The sequence below is a fragment of the Tupaia chinensis genome, unplaced genomic scaffold (assembly GCF_000334495.1).
Source record: "Tupaia chinensis unplaced genomic scaffold, TupChi_1.0 Scaffold000113_1, whole genome shotgun sequence".
NCBI classification, from domain to species: Eukaryota; Metazoa; Chordata; class Mammalia; order Scandentia; family Tupaiidae; genus Tupaia; species Tupaia belangeri.
The window spans coordinates 1510287-1516436 of NW_006159577.1; the positions used below are offsets into that span (position 1 = coordinate 1510287).

Genomic DNA, 6150 nt, shown 5'->3' on the forward strand with positions numbered 1-6150 from the left:
ACACATGTGCTTACCAGAGAGAGAGAAAGAAGGTGAGGAAGCAATTCACCAGGTCCTGGATTCAAACCACAGTCAGCCATGTAGGAGTCCAGCACCGTAGCCCCTACACCACCCATGGATTTATATTTTTCCATTTAAATCTTCAAAGCATCTACAATCTATTTCAGTGTAAACAGTAGAGATCTGACTGTATGCATTACAAATGGCTGACCACCTGAGTTATCCACCATTTCTCCACTGATGTGATATTTCACTTTTATCATACGCTAAATTTTTGTATATACTCAGGCCTATTTCTGAACAGTGTATTCTGATCTATTAACATTTCTCCCTATTCCCAAGTTCATATGGTTCTTTTTTAAATGATGAGATTTCTCTGGCATTTTTATATCAATTTGGGAAAGTTTTGTGCTCCCTACGCTCTTGATTCATCATTTATGCTCATTTTCACGATGACTCTTTTCCACTGTTATGTCATCACATCAGAACATTTTCATTAGGATTTTGGATTAGATTAAATGCATGTGTCTTATTTTAACTGTAAATAAATAAATAAATAACAGAAGATAGTTGAGTAGAAATGTTCTTTTTACCACCCAAGCATGGTCCTGGTCTCAATCCTCCCACCCCTGTTAACAGGTTGGTGTATGTCCTTCCAAGGCTGATCTATATATTTACAGACTTAAAAACACGGATATGTATAGATGTACAACAGGAATGGACTTATTTCGCAGCTGGGCTGACAGCCAGGGGAGCTGTTAAATACCAAACTTGTTCCATACTAGTTCATAACAGTGGCTGCCCCCAGGCCTCCCTGATAACCCACTCGGGGCTATCCTAGCTCAGCCCCAGTGTAACATTTTTTATTGCATTGGATTTTGTATGTGTGTTCACAAATGATAGAGGCTTATATTGTAGGTATGCTATTTTATTTTTTTGTCCTATTTTGGTGTCAGTACTATATTAGCTTTATAGAATGAGTTGGACAACTTTTTATTTATTTATTTATTTATTTTTTAATTCTCTGAAAAAAGGCTGTGACAAGAGTCATTGTCTCGGGCAATGGTAGTTATTTATTAAACAGGTGGGACTACTGCCTTTTCTGAGGGAAGGCAGCAGCAGTCACAATTTTGACTACCTGATATGCTTATCCGAGTTCATGTTCTATTCAGGTTTTCACTTCTTTGTTGAGAAAATGAAGATAATTGTTCTTTTCTTAGAAAGTTATTTACTTGCTAATAATATGAGCTCTGGAGAAAGTCCATATTCAGCCACCATCACTTACCATTGTTTTCTTTTTAATTGACTTCATTTTTATTACAGTTTAGATTTACAGAAAAAAAATTGAGGGTCCCCAAATACCCTGCACCCAGTTTCCTTTATTATATTTTTTAATTTGCTAGAGGGAGCATTCCCTGCCAGAGAGAGAAAGAGAGAGGGAACGTGAGAAAGCGTTTTCTCACTTTCACATCACAACCCTTTCTCCTGTTTCTACCTCTCAGGATTTGGGGCACACGTGCCCATGTGCCCTGCACATTTTTCCAGCCACTGGGTCTGAGACTTGAACCAGGCAGTCCGCCATGTGGAATCCAGCCAGCTCAACTACCAAGCCACCAGCTGACTGTCCTTTACTAACATCTTCTATTACTGTGATACGTTCGTTGTAATTAAGGAACCAATATTGATACTCTATTATTGACTTAAAAATTATAGTTTATTTAGGCTACTTTTACTTCCTGTCCTTTTTCAAACATCGTAATTTCTGATTCATATGTCTTTGTCGTATGTCTTTGTGGGGTATGACCTGGTTTTTGTAAGCAGGTAGGCAAAGTGTCACGATCAAATCAAGGACATGAGCGTATTCACCATCGTCAGCATTTTACACAACTTTATATCTTGCACATTTGAGATTCACTCTACTGGTTTTTTGAGTATATACGAAATTGTTACCAACGTTGTTTCCTCACCGCAATGCATTGGTCCATGACCTATTCCACTTGTTCCCAGGCAATGCTTGTCTTTTAACCAACTTCTTACCCAACTCCTGATCCAGCTTCTAGTATCTATCATCACTCTCTCTACCTTTATGCTTTCTATTCCTTTAGTAAAAATATGGACCATTTCAGGAATTTGAATGTCATCTTTGAGCAGGAGCCATGTTACTCTTCTCTGTATTATTCTACTTTTAGTCTATGTGCCACAAAAGTGAGCCCTTCATGCCTTTTTCTTTTCCAAGATCCCGTCCTGGAGCTCATCTTACACTTAGCTATCCTGTCTTCATAGGCTCCCCTGAGCTACGAGTTTCTCAGACTTACGTCGCTTTTGATGCTTTTGAGATTTACCTATTTAGTTTTTCATAAGACTGGGGTTATGGATTATTAGGAGGAAGACCACAGAGGTAAAGGGACTTTTCACCACATCATCTCAAGAGTACACATGTTCATATCATGTGTAGTTGTGGATGTTGGCTGCCTTGATCTGGTTGTTCCCCTTTTCCATACCACACCCTTTGAAAGGAAGTCACTCTTCTTAGCTGACACCCAAAAAGTAGGAAGTTATGCTTCCTCTCTGTCTTACTTTGTTTTCTCCTCTATAACAGAACACCACAGACTGGATAATTTGCAAACAACAGAGATTTATTTGGCTCATGGTTTTGGAGGCTGGGAAGTCCAAGAGCACAGTTCCAGGTGAAGGCCTTCAAGCATCATCCCATGGCAGGAAGTAACACATGGAGGCAAGTGAACACATGAGACAAAGAGACAAAACCTGTCCAAACTCATCTTTTATTAGAAAAAAAAAAAAGAGGGGGGCCAGCAGTTAGCATAATGGCTATATCGCTGGACTCCCACATAGTCGAACATGGTTCGAGTCTCAGACCCAGTGGCTTAAACTCATGCTGGGCATATGTGCGTGCATGCCAAGACTCCGAGAGGAGAATGGAGAAGAGATTGCGGCATGGTCATCCCCCCTGGAGGGTAATTTCTCGCTTTCTGTCTCTCTGTCTCTCTCTGTCTAGCTGGCGAGCGCACACGCCCTATAGCGAAAACCTCTCCAAAAAAAAAAAAAAAAAAGAGGAACCCTAGAGAAATATAAAGGAAAAGCTGGCAACAATAAGAACAAATGGAAAAACCTATATGCATCTCACATCCAGCTTCCACCACCCCTCTCTGCCATCCGCTCTCCTCACTTACAGTCTCTAGCATTTACATCCATCCTCTCTACCAACACATTTTCAAGTCTCTGTCCTTTTAGGCTGTGTTGTTTAGGGACATCACAGTTATTCTTTCTTGGCACATTGTCAGAATGAAGTGTTCCTTTTTGTCTCTGTATTGCTATACCAGCTTTCTTTCAAAATAGTGTTTGGTATACCTTTTTCATTTTTTTTATTCTTTATATATTTTGCATTGTTTTGTCTTGTTGCTCCAGATATGTCATTGAAAATCATGAATCAGTGAATCAGTTTGCAAACTCATTCAGCATTTTTTTTTGGGAAAGATATTTGCTATGGGGTGTGTATGCTCGCAAGAGAGACAAAGAGACAGAAAGCAAGAAATCACTCCCTGGGGGGATGACTATGCCGCAGTCCCTTCTCCTCTGTTCTCTTGGGATTTGGGGCATGTGCACCCACATGCCTGGCATGAGTTTTCAGTTGTCAGGTCTGGAACTCAAACCATGGTCGACTACATGGGAGTCCAGTGACGTAACCATTATGCCATCTGCTGGTCCCAGCATTTTTTAATTCTAAAAAATAAATTAAAAAAATATATAAAACCAGGAACTCACTCCCACAGCAGCAGTTTAATCCACTCGTGAGGGTAAAACTCTCATGTCCAAATCAATTTTTAAAGGTCCCACCTCTTAATAAAGTTGCAATGGGCCCATTCTCTGTGACACAATTAGTAGTACAACACAGTGTGAAACTAGAAGCCACATGCTGACCGTGGTTCAAGTCCCTGGTTTGGTCTGTCTGAAAACACACCTTACACACAGACATATTCCCAGGGTCCTGGCAGGCTAGAGGATAAGACAAAGAGCATTGCAGTGTGACCGAACCCTTTGGAGGGTATCCTCTCTCTCATTTTTCCCCCCTCTCTCTCTCATTCATGTACACACGTTTGATCACAAATTTTTAAAAAGTGTAAAAGTGTGGCCAGTGGTGGTGTAATGATTACAGTGCTGAACTCCACATGGCCAACTGCAGTTCCAGTCTTGGACCCAAAGCCTTGAAACTCATAGCAGGCATGTGTCCATGTGTGCCCAAAATCCCAGGAGGAGACTGGAAGAGAAGAGCCTGTGGCATGGCCATCCAATCTGTAGAGTGATTTCTCACTTTCTCTCTCTCTCTCTTCTCTCTGTCGAGCACACGTCCTATGGCAAAACCTTTTTTAAAAATGTAAAAGAAAATTGGTTATTCTGGGCAGGTTCCTGGTACACACAACACTCAACTGAAGCTAGATCCCACATGGTGACCATGGTTCAAATTCATGGCCCATTCATCCTGAAACAGGCTGGTGTGCACATGAGTGCCCAGGATTTGATGGGCTAGAGAACTGGAGGAAGGGGAGCATGACATGACCAGCACCTGCAAAGAGAGCTCCTCCCTCTCCTTCTCTCTGTCCCCCTCTTTATGTGTATGCAGACATGCTCTATCACAAATAAAGAAAATAAAAGGGCTTTTAAAAATATGGTTATGGGATGGCCCCATAACCTAGTTGTTAGGAGAGCTAGATCCCACATGGCTGACCACAGTTCGAATCTCAGGCATGGCAACTTGAAAACCATGCTGGGGGTGTGTGCATGCCCAAAAATCACAATGGGATAGAAAAATGGATTATGGCATGACCACACTCCATTAAGGTGGAGCTTTCTTCCTCTCTCTCTCTCTCTTTGTGTCTCTCACTCTCTGGCAAGCACACATGTCCTTTGGCAATTAAAAAAAATACTGTTACAATGGCAATTAAATTTAAACATGAGTTTTGGAGGGACAAATTATAGCACCCTCTTTGAGGGCAGGATATTCAGATAAATTATTTAGAACTCTTCTGCACGGAGATCCGTCCAGTCTTTTCCTCATATTAACCTGCTCACTTATTTACTTACATCAGTTTGGGCTCATGGTTATTCAATATGTACTTTGGGATATAATTCAATACTACTTTATTTGTTGTTCAGCTAGCTCTGTGTTCAGCCTTTTGGAGTTTTTCACTTGACTCCTTTTTCCCTTTGACATACCCCTATCATTATAGGATTTTTTAATTTGCTTGTTTTCAAGAACCAGTTTACTTTCTGGTCTTACAAGAAGCTCCAGAATTATCTTATGTATTTCCTGCCAAATTTCTAGAATTAGCCATTTCTCCAAGGAACCTTGATATCTGTTTGTTTTGTTGTGTTGTGTTTTAATTGTCATGGGTTGTGTGAGATCACCAAATAGAGAAAGAAAGAGAGAGAATGAGGAAGAGAGAGAAACCACCTTCTGATGGGGCATGGTCATGCCATAATCCTTTCTCTTCCTTTTCTCCCTCTTATTGGGATTTGGGGCACGATGCTCATGTGCCTGATGTTTGTTGGTTTGTTTTTCAAGGCACTGGGGGGTGGAATTCAACCATGGTCCATCATGTGGGATCTGGTTTCCTTAATTACTAGGCCACAAACTGGCCTTTGGTTCTTTTGATTGGAGCATGATATTAGAAAACAAGGTCAGGGCTCTTGGCATGTTTGTTGTTACTGGAGTATTGTCCCTTCTCAAATTCTCTTTTAATACAATTGTCTTCCCTTGGTTATGTCAACTATGTTATTTTCATAGCTGGAATTGTCCAACAATTCAGGGAACACTTCTAAGAAATAGCCAAAAGAGGGGTCCTTTCTGCCACCCCTGAGGTGTCCTCCAGTCTATGCAATAGGGCACAGAACTTCAGCTTTTTAGATTCCGAGCTAGCTTCGAACACACAGCTCCATTCCCTCTGGTGTTTAATTATGGTTGACTAGGGTTAAAGACATCTTTTGTGACCCCAAGGAGTCTAAATTTAAGGGGGAAAAAAAATCAGCTGCTTGTGTTGCCACCAGGGTAAATAACTTTATCAAGGTGACAGTGAATGAAGAGAGAGCTTCTAAGCAAAGTGAAATTCACCCACAAGGGCAGTGACAACTGTC

At 40.9% G+C, this 6150-nt stretch overlaps 1 non-coding gene across 1 annotated transcript; it reads right to left on the bottom strand.

The window, feature by feature from the left end:
• Nucleotides 1-2106: 2106 nt before the first annotated feature.
• On the bottom strand, nt 2107-2213 carry LOC114007002 (U6 spliceosomal RNA). Its single transcript, XR_003548663.1, has one exon. It is a non-coding gene; the product is annotated as a U6 spliceosomal RNA (small nuclear RNA).
• Between the last annotated feature and the right edge of the window lie 3937 nt (nt 2214-6150).